The sequence below is a fragment of the Drosophila virilis genome, chromosome 4 (genome assembly GCF_030788295.1).
Source record: "Drosophila virilis strain 15010-1051.87 chromosome 4, Dvir_AGI_RSII-ME, whole genome shotgun sequence".
In the NCBI taxonomy this organism is placed as follows: domain Eukaryota; kingdom Metazoa; phylum Arthropoda; class Insecta; order Diptera; family Drosophilidae; genus Drosophila; species Drosophila virilis.
The window spans coordinates 4,872,307-4,888,448 of NC_091546.1; the positions used below are offsets into that span (position 1 = coordinate 4,872,307).

Here is a 16,142-nt window from a genome sequence, read left to right on the forward strand (position 1 = left end):
CGAAAAGTGACGCAAAAGTTTTTTGAAAACATTTTTTGTTTGTTTGCACGTTTGTTTTACTCCACAGCCAGACGCACTCAGATGCACTCACAAAGCACTCAGCATGGCTGAAAAGTTGCCGCCAGTTATGCGACTTTCGCCTCTGTCTATCGCTTTCTCTGTTTTTGCCTCTGTCTCAGTCTGCGCTTTGCATAATTAATGTTTTAATGTCAATCATACGCACTGTGCGCCATGAAATATATGCGCACTGTTTATCGCCTTTTCAATTTTCAGCACACACACACACACACACACACACTCACAACCAAACGCTGCTTTTCCCGTTTACTGTCTTTTTGTCTCTTTGCCTTTTGCATTTAATCAGCAAAAGTTTTCGCTCAAACTTTGCCATGTAATTAAATTTGTAATATTTTTAGATTAAGTTTTCAAACTGTGGAATAATTGAGATTTCGCATTGGCATAAGCTGTGTATAAATCGTTTGGTTTGCACAGATTTATTAGCATTGGGGCGGCTTAACGAAAGCTATTCTTCAAACTTATCAAAAGTAGCTGCAGAAACTATTTAATTGAATTACAGCTTACATCAAGTAAGTTGATTGACTGACTGATGAATGTGAAATGGGATATGGGAAGGTCGATGGCTTATTTAATTGCGTTAAAAATTATATTTTGAATGCTTCATAAATATTGCTTAAGCGCGAATTTGAGGGTTCGAATCTGCCTAAAGCTAACCTGAAGCAAGCCAAATTAATCCACTAAACTGTGCAATGCCGGGTAATATCTGCCCAGTGCCAAGTGCTTAGCATGCGTTTGTCTTATGAATGAATCTCGCCCAGCAAGCAATTTGCGTAGCTATTTCCTCCGTCCTTTTTCAAGTGCTTTGCAGATCACAAGTCAAAAGGGTTGAACAAATTTTCGTTTGGCATATAAACTGAGCTCGTTGCACACCTGTGCGACTGCAACTGTTATCTGCTGGGCTCACACAAATGGCTTGAAAATTGATTACACATGACACGCCCACCAGCCCACACACACACACACACACACACACCGAACACACCTATCACTGGCGACCGCCCGCACAGCTGCTAATGGGCAAAAAAGCAAACATCACAGCGAGAGTAAAAAGAAAAGTTCACACAACATGAGATGAAAAATTACAACAAATATTAACAACAACAGCAACAATGACAATAGCAAATAGTAATGGCATTGACAATAACAACACACACAATAGCTGCCACTATTTGTAAGCACAACAACAACAACAACAACAACAACAAGGGACATAGATTTCGAGCTCACCGAAAAATCCTTGCGAACAATGTGACAAACGATGTGTGAAGCAGTTCGTAGCTGAAAGCGTGAAGTGCTCCGAACTGACATGCCCAGCGAGGGGCTAACTGTGAGTGTGTGTGTGTGTGTGTGTGTGTGAGAGAGAGTGTAAGAGGGGGTTGGGGGTTAGCCATATCTAGCCATACAGTTATCACAGAGCTGAACAAGACGCACACAGCGCACATTACGTATACGCACTGTGGCAACTTGGTCATTTTTCATGGCGCACGACAACGCGCAGCGACGATGACTACAAATCGTGACAAATTCTTGATGCGGGTTAAGTTACACATTTTCTTTCGCACCATTTTCTTATTTTTCCGATTGCCCCACGCCTGGCTTGGCCTGGTCCCGGTCCGTTTTGTGCGTGGGCCAAGCTTTTTGGCATTTGGCTTTAAATAAATTTTCAAAATTTTTGCCGCTTGCGTTCATTTCAAAGTCAGCCGACTTTTGCCTTCGACTGTCAGCCTGGCATGTGCCTATACGATTCAAGCTGCTTGGAAAAGCCATTAGCATAGGCTCTGCCATCCATAGAAAATAATCGAAAAAGGGCTACACCACGCGCTGTCGCCCACGCGGCAATAAAAACCAGCCCAAATGCGACACGGTTGAAAATTTGAGCACACTTTTTTATATTCAATTTATTTGACATGCATATTTTTTGTCCCAGTTTTATTTCCTTGTGTTGTCATCGGCATCATCAACGCAGTCATCTATTCGGAAAATGTTCTCTCTGCATTTTACACACATATCAAAATATTTGTTGTACATGAAAAAAAAGAGAACATACGAGTTTTTGTTTTTGCTAACATTCATTTAAATGCGCATACAGCAAAATGGCAGCAATTACAGTACAAATTGGCTACGATGAAAATTTAAACTAATAAAATATATAAAAACGAACACAGCAAAAATATTAATAATAATAATACTGATAACATAAATTACAAAATAACGTAATAAATTATTTTTTTAATATGTATGTATATGAGTCAAGCTATAAATGAGTTTGTCTTAACTGTAAATTGTTCTCTGTAAAGTCCTGGTCCTGGTCTCGGTAAGCGAGAGGTAGCTGGTTCAACTAGCGCAGCATTGGTTTATCTATTCTTGTACCATGCAGCTTTCCACTACTTTGTTCTCTTTTGTCACATAAAAAAAAGGAGGGCAGCTGTGAATTTCTAGGCTAAATAAGCGCTAAAAACAAATTAATTTTAAGCTAATGTCAACATTTTTTTCATTTCTTTTATCAGTCAAATGTGCTCATTATTTTTAACCAGTTTTTATTAATATTGTTAAACATTTAACATTGTTTCAAAAAGTCTTTTTTCGCGTCAATTATGACATATATTTAATTAAATTAATTATGGGCAAGCTTTACTGTAGCCAGCCCTTAGCCGGCACTACACCTGCACCTCCATTATCAGCCGAGGGCCGTATTCAATGACAGCATTTTTAATGCAATTTATGGTCGTTAAGGCGACAAAATATAATAAAAATGAATAATATTCCAACTGGTGTGCGGCAATGTACGCACGGCAAAAACCGCGTGCCACCAGCCAAGTGCAAATGTGTGCGTGCCACATGCAACACGTGACAGAGTGCTGCCACAGGCCACAGGCGCTAGCTCAGGCGCAGACGATTCGCGTCGCGGAGGCAAATTTATGAGCGCCACAAAATAAATCGGCGCGCCAAATGTGCGAAACAATGCATAACTCAAAGGATGGCAACAACAACAAAATAAAAAAAAACAAAAAAATATATAATAATAATAATAAAAGAAAATAATGTAATAATATTACAATTTTGTTTATGGCCCGCAATTTCCATTAATAGAATTTGCCGCAATTATGAGGATTGAAAGAATTTTATGAGAAACGTAACCAAACGGCGGTTGACCAAACATGCAAATAAATATTAATGAAATATTTCAGCTGCACATTAAACGAGAATTAAAATAAATTTAAAATGCGTAAACAGCAGCGAACAGACTATCAAATACTCTAACAGCGCATATCGAGACTAAGAAGCTCTTTCAAGAAAATAAAAACTAGCCACAATTTGCTTTAATGGAGAAACCTAGGAGAACATTTAAAGCCGTACACCTTAGCTATAGAAACAGTTGCTGCGTCCAAAAATCCATTTATAATGTACATTTGGGTCGGGGCAACAAAATGTTGACCACAAATTCAATCAATATTGCATGCACCTTAAAAACTCATACGCCAAAAGCCAAACATTATTAATGGGATAAAAGTGAATATTATAAACATGACAGGTAAACATTAGCTGGGATAAACATTAGCCGACTCTCCAAATATAAACAAGCAGCCCCACCTTCCACTTGCCCTCACCCTCCTCCTGGTAAGCTGAGGTAGCGGCAATGATAAACAATTCAATTAATCAATATAAAGCATCAAAGCGTGAGCGCAAAATAAGCTTCGAGAATCTTAGATACTCTATAAAAAGAGCGCAGAGTGAATCAGCGAATCAGCCGAATATTGTTGCCAAGGCAATTGCGACACTTAGTTATATTAAATATGAATTTGTCAAATTGGAAAATATGAGAAAATGATGCGGCTCACAACAGATACGAGTGTGATTTAACAGTGGGTGTAACTGGTCGGACCATGACTCGGTAATAGAGAATCTGTACTGGTAACTAATAGTCATTCAAACAGCCAATCGTTTGGAAATTACTTCAAAGTTCCTGTGTGTTTTAAACTGATTGATTTTTAGCAGTGATCGAAAAATGCTTAAAAGGTGCTCAAAAATGGAACAAAGTTTACAAGCTTATGCATCCAATTTTAAAGGCAGAAGGGGAAATGAAATATATTTAAATTGGAACTGGATTAAACGTTCTTGAAAATTGATCAAAAGTGGTTGAAACTACTTTGAAAAGGGAAAAACCTCAAACTGAACCCGATTTTCGATTGGGTTTTTAACAGTTTAAAAGATGAAAAGTTACGAATCCAATTAACTATATGCTAATTGGTTGGCAAATGGCTTAAAAGTTGACTGTAAAGTGGTGGAAAACGGTTTCGAAAGTGGTTAAAAATTGTTTGAAAAGCTGGTGGAAAAAAATGATATTTAAACTAAAACGCAAGCTGTCGAACCTTTACAGGGTACAAAACACACGGCAACAGCTACACACACACACACACACACATTTATATAGATATATATATGTATAGGCACACAGACAAAATTTTATAGCCAGACAAAGTGAAGCTCGCACATTTATTTCAATATACGTTTCAAACATTATGACCAGGGGAAAATGCTCATAAAAAATTCAAAACGCCCTAAGTACCTTCAAAGTAGCACGACAACAACAACAACAACAACAACAAGCAAAGTGCACACATCGAGAATATCATGTCGAGGGTATGGAGAGGATATGTTGGCTATCAACTTCAGCAGCAGTGCCAGAGTCAACTCCACTTTCAGCTCGTTGTTCAAACTGACCCGAAACGCATGTTTATGCGCTTTTTACAGCTGCTCCAACGCTTATCTCCAAACTTTTCCGCACTTTCTCTCTCTCCCTCTCTCGCCATCTGTGTTTGCTTTGAAAATGTTTTCTTTTTTTAAATAACTTTGCGGTCATTTTACTAAATGTTCGAGCTGGTCCATGGTTCAGGTGAGGGGCAGCAGCTCGTTAAGGGCACACAGCTAAATTTATGGGTCAGCTTAGGCGTTGCCTATCGGGTCATCAGTTAAGGGTGAAACACATCACAAAGCTGTGAAGCAGTCACAAGTCTGTTCCCGTTCCCTGTGTCTCTTCCCATTGGCCGTTTGCTATTTTAAAAGCTCGAACTGCTTTTTTTGGGGACCTCACAAATAGCTCACTGGCCGTTGGGTGTTGCCCACGCGAACCGGACCGAAAGGTTATTTATGTCCTTTTGATGGCCTCGCTTGCAAATCCAAGCGACACTTTAAAATAGCCACCGCTAATTGGATTTAATGGGCTTAATGCCCAAATGGATAACCTAATTTAAAGCCAGTTCGGCATGTCAAAGAGGAAAATTATTCAGTTAAATCTGAAACGCTGCAAACGTTTTACAACAAATTTAAATTGTTCAAGCAAAATCTTAGATATCCATAATTTGCCCGGGTCAGCTTTTATTCTATATATTATGGCATAATTTTCCACCGATTTTTATAAAATGAATTTGAATTCGATTAAATGATCAACAAAGAAAGTTCATGCAAACGTTTTTCGCCTGTTTTTCACATTTGGGTGTGTTGTTTCAAAACTCGAGAATAATCTTGAATAATCTTACTAGAGGTTGAAAATCGATTAAAAGCCAATTAAAAACTATTCCAAAAATTGATAAAGAGAAGACAAATATCAAGAGACAACTTGTTTCCAATTAAAACATACAGAAACTGTGGCAATGGATACCCTCTATCATAACGTATAATGAGAACTCAGAGGGTGCGTGTGTGTGTGTGCGTCTGTGTGTGTGTGTAAACAAAGGGACAAATGAAACTGTGCACACACATCTCATATAGGGAAAAGCGCCGCCAGTAAATGAAATGGCGGCCACAGGAAACGGAAATTTCATTGCAGAGTTGTTCATAAAACGCGCAGCGCTAAGAAATTGGCCATTGGCAAAGTTGGCGAGAAAAGTGGCCGGGCCCGGTTCAGGCGCCCACCTGCCAAAAGATAAAACGCACTTTCCACTGCCAGCCACTCAAAAAGGAACAAGAAGATGGCGAAAAAAATACACACCGACAGACAGACAGAAAGAAATATAACTGAAAAGCAAGAAAAAGCAGCATATGCGATGTTTTTCTTTTATTATATTTGAACTTTAACACAGCTACAATATAAATTAAAATGGCGGGCACTTCACATGCAGAGTGCGTGTGCGGGCGCAAGGAGGCCTTGGGGAGGGGGAGAGCGGGGGAGGGAAGGGAGAAAAGCCGTACAATGTGAATGTTTGGCAATGTTGGCCATTGAAGTTTATGTGCGCTCTCTCTATCTCTCTCACGCACACTCTCTCTCTCTCTCTCTCTCGCTCTGTGCCTTTGAGGCTGGCTTGCACTTAGCCCTCTGGCAGCTGTCATATGAAATTTGGCGAACACACACACACACACACACACTCAAACTACATACACATACATAGCTAGCTGGGCCTATAGATACAGCAGACAGTTTTTGGGTGTGCGCAGGATGTTAAAACAGATTCGACTCTTAATAATTTCCGCACTCGAGTTGATCGAAATCATAAAATTTTATGAGCATGCCAAGAGCGCGTGAGTGGCAACTCTCTGTATGTATGTGTGTGTGTGTGTGTGTGTGTGTGGGTGGGTGGGCTGTGCCAAAATGGCTGCCAGACAGACACAAAGAGCCAGCAAAAGGCAACAATGCGACAGTCAGACAGACGGACAGACAGACACATCAGGCCAGAGTCTCCCGCGACGCGCTGCCCGGCGCCCAAAGTATTAAAAAAAAAAACCTTTTTTAAAGCCACAGGGCAAGTGAGCAGAAAGTTCTTCTGGTTTTTTTTTTGTTTGTGTAATTCAAAATGAGTGATAGATGAAGAGAGACAGCCAAAGGAATAAGAGAGGAAGGGACAGCGAGAGAGCGGGAAAGAGCGTAGGGCATGAATAATGGAGGTTATTTCATATCAGCCAAAAACTAAAGTTGACTTTTTTCTGGCGTTGATTGAATGCCTCGCTGTGGACAGAGGGCAAAGCCCCTCTAAAAGGTAAAGATTTGCTGTAGAAATTTAATACTCAGACAACTATTTAAATTCTTTACTTCTTTTTTATTCATTCTCTTATTATTATCTGCTCGCTTGATCTTAAAGCTTAAATGAAAATAAATATTTTTTTTTTTTGATTTTTTTTTTTTAGTGCGTATTCATTTTTATTAGCAATTTTTATTTCAATTCCATTTTGTGCTGACTTTCAATAATTTCGTCCTGCGTTTGTTGCCTTTTCATTTGATTTCTTTTTCTGCTCGCCTTCGTCTACTAAATTTTTTTCTTTGGATGTTCATTTCATGCATTTTTGCGCTTTCATTTTTCATCATATTTTGCCTCAAACTTTGTCTACAATTTGTCATAACGTCAATTTATGCTCTGCCACGGCGCCTTCCCATGACCCACTGAAATAATTCTCGTACCGCCCAGTATAATGCACTAGGGAAATTAATTTCTAGCTCTGCTGCTGGCCGTATGCCTTGTAAAGTTGCGCGAGGGCAGTTTTTAGAATTAATAATAATAAATATAAATAGAGCCAAGCTATTGTCTTCAATATAATTATATGAAAAATATGTTGTATATTTACGAGCTACATATTGACACTTTTGATCTTAAATAGCCATCTTTATGAGCTCGCAGAATACTCCAATTATTATGTTATATTCTAGTCAATGCCCTTTGCAAAGGTATGTTAACATTATGACAACAGAATGTATGGAGTGTTAGGCAATGTTAATGACAATAATGTTAACAAGCACGCTGTTAAGCTCTACGTTAAGAGTGAAAACTAGAATGTTGCTGTTAAAGTTAACATAGCTGAAGAAAGCTGTCAAAGTTTTAACATGGCGTATGCGATCAGCTGTAATAACAGCATGTTAAGTTCGTATTGGTGTTCGACTTGACATCTAGTTGATTTATTTAAATGCAGCCGTTAATCATGACTAGAATTTAATAGAGCTATTTTCAGTTTTAGTTGCTAAACAGCACGCGCCGCCCACGCAGGTTCATAATTTGAGTTAGCAGTGATTGTGGCACAAGAAAGGAAAAGCAAAAAAAATGTGGCACATTAAGTGGCTAGCCAAATAGAACAATTTAATTGCTAGGCTTAGGGAAAAGCATTGCTCATACGCCCCGTTGCCAGCCCTGAGACAGCCACTCAATTAGCAGCGCCGGCAAAGCCTTTGAGCTGCCAACTCTCCGCTAATTGCGAGCATGTTGCCCGTGCAACACCATTTGGCGTCCTTGCGCGTCCTTTGAGTCGAAAGGCTACAAGTTTTTGCCATTTTCTTACATGTTAGCAGCATCGCGCGCCCCCAAGGCGACATGCTAGGATCTCTGCATGTTAACAGCCAGCGCAAGGCAGCTGCAAATAAATCCAGTCAAAGCAACAGACAAGCAAAGGAAAAGCGAAAAGTAAAACGGGAAAAAGACCAAAGGAAAAGACGAACCCAGTGACGTTATGTTTATTATGCCAAGCATGCGAGTTAATACTCGGCATTGTTGTTGTAGTCGCCTCTATTATTGTTGTTTTTCCTATGCAGAGAGAAAAATTGTGGCCCAAAGATAAGCTGTTTCGTAGTCGATTCGTAAGTTTTTCAGCGTGAATCAAGCTAAAAGTTCTCTATTCAAACTTTTTTTTGTGAGAAGTCAAAATCGGTTATTCAAATAGATAGTCAACAATTAAGCGATTATTTGGGAAAAACTTGATTCAAGTTAGATATTACTCAAAAATAGTCTGAGCAGGCTTAAAAGGTAGATGCATTATAGAAGGGATTTAGAAGACGCGGTCTTCCAATTTATTTCGCATTCCTTTACTTAAGACCTTCAAAGATTTTCAATAAAAGTTGATTCGAGTTTATTCTAGCATACAAATACGTACTTGAAATAAGCATAACATGCTTCCTCTTGCCATAATTTCAATACTCTCAATTCTTTTTTCTCTCTGTGCGCTGTTGCCTTTGACAAGCTACAGAGCAAAAGCCACGCTGCCAAGCCCCCCACCACACACACCCACCCCTCTCTTTTAAGCTTACTCCCTTTATATCCTGTATATCTTTCATATCTAGCGCTCATTATTTTTATTTCACTCGCGTGCATGTTACACAAAAATCCTTGATAAAAATATCCTGCAAGAGAGCTAGCGTATTCCAAACAGAAACCGGAGCCGGAGTCAAGAGCAAAATTTGAGTAAATAAAATTCATAGCTTAATGATTGGGATGGAGTTTGTGTTAGCTAAATTGGCAGCATTTGTGGCCAACGGGCTTTTCACAGCGGAATGCAGTGTGGATTTAAGTAAGCTGTACAGAGTTTAAAGTGATTTTCATGTACTAATTGGATTGGAATTAAGAGTTAACTTGATGCTATGCATGTGAAAGTATTTATTGATTTATACAAGTTTTTGGAAATGCAGACTGATTGGGTTTTTAGCAGGACTGCAAATCGGGCTTGAGCCATGCCGGTTCGAACCAGGAATAATCATATTGGCCATAAGCTGAATGTCAAAACAAACAGTTGCCTTATCAAAAATTAAACCGAACTAGATCCATTTTTCAAAAAGTTTTTTGCTTCAAAATAAAAAGTTTTGTCGATGAACTAGTTGCAAAGATAATCATATCTTTTGGTTCACGAACCGAATCTAAATGTTGCGAATTTTTCCGAAACCTTGAACCTGGCTGTTAGATATTAACATTGTGGCTGCGTTTCTTTTGGTTGCCATTTTATGTTGATACTCGCAGCCAACAGCAAACACAAAGGAACTCGACTTGAACCCATTTTTTCACATCTAGAAACAAAGATGTTTCACAGAAACCAACATATATTTAATGCTTCAGCTAACCAATATTTAACGGCATGTTCAGGCGCCAGCACAATACTTCAAAGTTGGGCAAACAATTTCTCGATAATAACCACAAATCACACTGGCAGGGCGAGTGGGTTCAAATCCTGCCCCTAGACGAGCAGAGCCCTTGCCACTACCATATTCGAGGATTATCACATCGCTGTAAAGCACCTCGAGACATTAAATGCTAACGGACGCATCATTAACCCGAGCAACAGCTAAGGAACCCGCCTGAAGCCAGCCCGAGTTGAATCTCATTAGCCGCTGGCCAAGTCGACTTATCGACACCGTCAAGAACCAAATTCAGCTTAACTGATACATTTAATTTTATTTATAACGCACGCATGGCCTGGCCTACAAACAGCAACAGCAATAGCAACAGTTCGACTCTGTTCCACAATCAAGCTTAATACGCGCATAAATATTAATGCAGTGCCTTTTGAGTGGCAAGAAGGACAACGGCACGACGAGGCACCTGAGCGCAAACTTATTGGCTTATTAAAGTCTAATGTCCGTTTTTTTTCTCCCAATATATATACCCTGAACGCATTGGAAGTGGGCACAAGGTGTATATTCATTTTGTGCAAAAGTATGTCACAGGCAGAAGAAAGTATCTAAGAACTAACATGGTATATACTTACATTTTCTAGCAGGATTTAAGCTGCCACAATTTCACAAAGACCAAACTATGCACTCCGAATTCCACTTTGCATACTTCATACATAATATATCTGTTTGTACATGTAGAACTAGGCTCAGGGTATCTCCTAGTCGTGCACTCCCCACAAAAGCACACTTACAGTTTGTTTTTGGCCTATAATAATGGACTCGACTTGAGTTCGACTCGTGCCGAACATCTTACCCAATGTGCTGCGCCCACGTGCGCCCTAATTGTCAAGGTAATAGACACTGTGCCCAGAGTTCGTTGCTGCATGTGAATGAAAAAGTTTTTCCCGTTTTTGGTGGCTATTTAATATCAATGTGGATTATTACATGACGTTCCCAAATGTCGAAGTTTGTTGTTGTTTTTTTTTTTTTTTTTGTGGTCAAAACTGTTTAAGCCCTGGCCAATATGGAGCATTAAGTGAGCTTTGATGAATGCTCATGAATAAGCAAGCGTGGCAACTAACAACTGCCAGCTGGCAACTTGGAACTGTTATTGTTTGTATACCCTGTACACAAATGATCGAAGAGCTTATATGAGTTCTAGATCAACAAATGTCTGTCAAAGTAATTGAAATAGACACTGTTAAAACTAGAGAGTATTAAGGTTCTCTTTTACTTATCATGCGCTTCTCAAGTACTTGTATATTATTATTATCAACTATTAAAAAAGGTTAAATTAAATACGAAAATAAATTCAAATAGTAAATAAAGATTTCTGAAATAAAAATAAATTCTAAATGAAATCAGTTGCAAGATTTGAACTAACGAACTAATGAACCAAGTTAATTAAGTCCATGAAATCAGAGTTTAAACCAGTGTCTGCGATGCTTAAACTAGAAGTCAGATGCAGGAACTAACATTCAAGAGAGAGATTTATTATAATTTTAAACCAACTATTTCTTGGCCATGGGTTCAGCGTTTGAACCAGCGTCTCCGCTTATTAAACTAGATATCAGATAAATGAAGAGCTGACACTATAGCTGAAACTTGTATTCAGACCAACTACCAAAAGCAGCAGCTCTCTCTTTATTTACAGGGTACCTTCACATTGACCACTCGCTTCGCTCATTCTTAGTTTCTTGTGCTGCGCAAGAAATCAAGTCAATAAAGTTGGGGACCTTCCCCTTCCCTGAAGCGTGGACCACACGCCGCGCACGCACTGCCCATATAAAAAGGCCAAAGTTTTCAACTCAATTTTCTCGGGCATTTTGCTTAGTAATTTTTCCGTTGCTTTGCATCTTTGGATCCTTTAAATATTTATGCTATTATGATGTGCCTCAATTTATGAATTTGCCAAAGTATTTAGTCAATAGCTTCAACAAAAAAAAAAAAAAAAAACCGAAGCGAAATGAACAAAAAGTTGGCAATTTTTGCCAACAGTGCTGCATATTTTATTTATTATTATATGCTTTGAACATCGCAGCTCGCAGCTCTCAAGTTTGGGCCTCTTATCGATGTAAGTCTGTTCGTATTTATGAGTGTGAGGTCTTGAATTTATGTTCAAAGTTTCTGCTTAATGTGCCCAACTGCAGGGTACTGAAATCCTAATGGAACGTATTTTAGCCCTTGGCACTTAAATTTGTGGTAAAAATAAAAAACTTTCTCCTCAAGCAGTTGTCAAATATTAAAAAAGATTCTCAAGCGAGAAACATTTGCAGCGAAACTTATGCCAATGAGGCTCAGCTGTCCAATCAGCGCATAAATATGTGAAGCGCATAAACTAACATATTTTAATAATATTATGCATGAATTATTCTCCTTTCTTAGCATTTTACTCTTTTAGGGGGTATAATAATTTGATTGTGGAATGTGTAATAGAAGCAGACATATCCGATATTTATATTTCAGCTCAGCCTGAACAGGCGAATGGCTGTAGTTGTGTCCGTCTGGCTTCAATCATGGAAACCTTTCTCGTTTTTTATTGAGTTCACAATTAGCCAATAATAAAATTATGTCTGTCGTAACAATTGTGGTCGCAATAAAATATCAACTCAAATTCCAAAACAAAGCCAGTTTGCAAGTGTCAACATTAATTTGCTCGCATTCAAAAATGTAAATAATTTTGACAAAAAACGTAATTAAATTAATTTTTGTTCAGAAATCAAACAAATTTACAGACTGCGAAAAAATAAAAGATTTCAGGCGTTGCACAAAGCCAACTTTAATTAAATAATTGATGGCTTTGATGTTGACACTGGGCGGGCAAACAAATGCATTGCCTTACCCAGAATAAATGGAAAAGTAAATGCGCAAAATGCGCGTGCGACATCCGGAAATTTTTGGAGCAATGTTTCCTTTCCCAATTGGGCTGCACAAATTCCATTACCCGAAAAACGCCGCGAGGCAGCGACCGTTCGCAACTGAAATTATTTAGATGGCACACCAAAGAACAAATACTCACATATATGTGGAGTGTGTATACTTAAGTGTGCGTGTGTGTGTGTGCTTGAGTGTGTGTCTGCATGTGTGTGTGTGTGTGTGTGTGTGTGTCTGTGTGTGTAGAGCATGGCATGTGGCGTCCTGGTGTCCTGCAGCGCATGCACTAAGGCAGAACCATTGTTCTAATGCCCCACTGCTGTAGTTTGGCAGGCATTAATATACCCTGTAATACGCAAAGCAAGTATATGTTGATGTTTATTTATTATAATTATATAAAGCATGTGTTGTCCACATCATTTTTATACTAAAACTATATACCTTCTATCGCAAGGGATTTCAATTTGCATTATCCTTCTATGGAAAGTTGATCTATTTAAAATAAAAATTCCATTGCATATGTCAGGCTAACACACAAAAACTTTTGCAATAAATAAAGTTAAAAAATTAAGCATTAAAAAAACTAAAAAAGTATTGATAAATGTATATATATATTATTAGCTAAAAGAATAAAAATCTAGTTCACAAAATAGAAAAATTGTTGAAAGAAAATATAATTTAATGAATGTGGTATACAAAATATAGAAAAATATATAGTTTAAAGAGTATAGAAAAATACAGTTTAATATAGATCAAAATATAGATTTGATCTAATAATATATAACTATATTTTCAAAGTTATTTTTATTTTTAATTCTCATACTTTTATTATATATATTTAAAAAGAAATATACAGAAAAACAAACTTCAATTTGCAGTTTTGCATTTAGCTGTGCTGCTGGATTTGAAAATCATGAAGTGCTTACACTCCAAAGAGTATCTTATCGTCGATCATTGAGCTAAGCACTCTAACTTGTTTTTCTATTGCCGTTTCTCCAACTCGAGCAGCAATTTCCGCTCCAAATGCTCGCATTCGGCTCGTTGCCGAGGGAAATTATTAAAAGCGAAAACGGGCGCGCTATTATTTTTGACACTGATAAATTTACAGCACAGACCTTGGAGTAGTAACCTCCGGACAGTACGAATGTGCATCTGTGTGGCAATGGGCCAGGCCAGCGGGCAGTGTGGAGGGTGGAGGCTGCTAACGGGGAAGTAATATAAATCGGACCCCGGGGATAAATAAGTTTGTGTTAGTTATGACAATGTGTTGAACTCGCATTGAAATGCATTCCTGTGCGTTTGGCTGTGTGCGAATGTGTGTGTGTACGTGTGAGTATGCTTGTGTGTGTGTGTGTGCATCTGGTAATGTATGTGGCTTAATTATGCAAAACTATTTTTTGGTAATGCAGCACAATTGCAGATTTAAAAGTTATTTTCTATGGGAATTAAGCATATTAGAAATAAAATAACATTATTGTGCGCCGTTATACGATTAAATGCTTAATAAATTTTCAAATTTATGGTTTTTGTGCATGAAACAAATGAAATGAAAGTCTGTCTGACTAAAACAATTTTCGACTTAATTGAGAAGCTCATTGGAAAATAGAAAATATCTGACAGAACGAATAACAATAAACCAATTTTTGATTTCGCAAGAGTTCCTTTTAAATTCTCAGTCAAATTCTGAGGTACATTAAGCATTGCAAATTATCATACATTAATTAGTAGAAATATTTAAACTTAAAACTCTAATTGAATAACTTAAATATATAAACAATTTAAAAAATTTGTTACAAAATAAAAGAAAAACATTTCAAAATAGTTAAAAATTACAAAAGTGAAAAATAATCTTCAAGAAAATGTGTGCTTTGAACACCATAATTTCTTAATAATAATATTCCCTAAGTATATTAAAAACTGAAGCAACCATAATATTGCACTCGGCGAGCACCTGCCAGCAAAAATAAACAGACAAACAACTCACAATCCATTAGAGAAAATGCTTTATTAAAAATATATTTTCCGTTTTTCCTTTCAGTGCGTTCTTTTGGTTGACTGAAAACAAATGCGTCGCACCGAGGGCAGCTGGAGCGGAAGTGCAAGGTACGTAAATAAGTCAAAAATGCAGTTGAAATACGCGGGGCTCATAAATAAAATGAAACAGCGAATGTCTTAAAGCCAGGCTAGGCGCTGCCCCATGGCCAAAAGGGCAAAGGCAACGCTAAGACACAAGCCAAAAAGTAAAGAAAATATTAAGTGCTAAACTTTTGGCGCAGCCTGTCCCAAAAAAAAAAAAAAATACTAAAGAAGCAACAAAAAATAATGCAAAACTTGTGCAAAGACATCCGCGCATTGTTAGTGAAGCGAGTGCCACGCCCATGGGCACGCCCACACGCCCATGTGCACATACGCCCAAACGCAGTCCTAGAGTAAAATATATAAAAGCGTATTCATGTTAAATTCTTAGCGCAGCGTCGCGCATTGTTTGACTTGAACTATGCGCAAGTTATTTCTTTATTTAAAGTCACGAGCTCCATTGTTAACTTGTGTTTTTGACCCACTCAACCACCCAACCACCCACTCACACCCATACACACACACACATACGCACAATTTTCATGCGGGCGCTTTTTGTGCAAATTTTTTGGCTAAAGTCAAAGCAGGAAAGGAAACCCTTTTTTGGACCGACATGCTTAAGCTCAAGCTTTATGCGGCCACTAAAGGGAAGGCTGAGGGCGTGTGAGGAGGGACTTTAACTGTGGTGTCGGCAATATATTAGAGTGTGTGTCCTCCACGCTGGTGTTAAGTCAGCTAAAAGCCTTTGGCCCCAACCACTTGAATTTGGTCGCCAGCGCAACTTTTTAGAAACGGATGCAAGCGGAATTGCCAAAGAGAAACGCTGGACGAGGGGAAACGGGCGTTTGTTTTATTCCAAAACTGGGGCCACTTCCCGCACATAGCCAGATGACTATTTTTGTGGTGCCCAGGGATTACGGGTGGCTGGGTTGGACACGGGCCGGAGCAAAAGTTTTATGCGCACCACCAAAAGTGCAGTCAAGTCCAAAAATATGACTTGTGAATGGATTTTTTGGGCTTGGAGCGGGCAATGGAATGTGTCTGCCGTCTGCTGGTGGCTTATGCTCGACTATTTGGCTAAATAAGTGCCAGAATGTTTTGGGCAAAGTCAAGAAGAATTCGAAAGTGTGCGTGAAATGTCCAGAAATATGCCATAATTAATTTGAAATTTAGAAGGAAAAAAACACGAGAAAGTAAGAATAGTTTCAGCACACCGAAGATTTGATACACTTATACAGAATCTCGTACATGCTGCTGA

General features: G+C 38.4%; 1 protein-coding gene across 8 annotated transcripts in view; it reads left to right on the forward strand.

Moving 5' to 3' along the window:
- Positions 1-16,142, forward strand: part of LOC6627504 (dipeptidase 3) — a 416,202-nt gene that overhangs the window by 318,146 nt on the left and 81,914 nt on the right. For all 8 annotated transcript variants that reach the window (XM_015173103.3, XM_015173104.3, XM_070209380.1 and 5 more), the window contains one exon: positions 14,847-14,911. The gene's annotated coding sequence lies outside the window, so the exon portion shown is untranslated. The remainder of the gene's footprint in view (positions 1-14,846; positions 14,912-16,142) is intronic.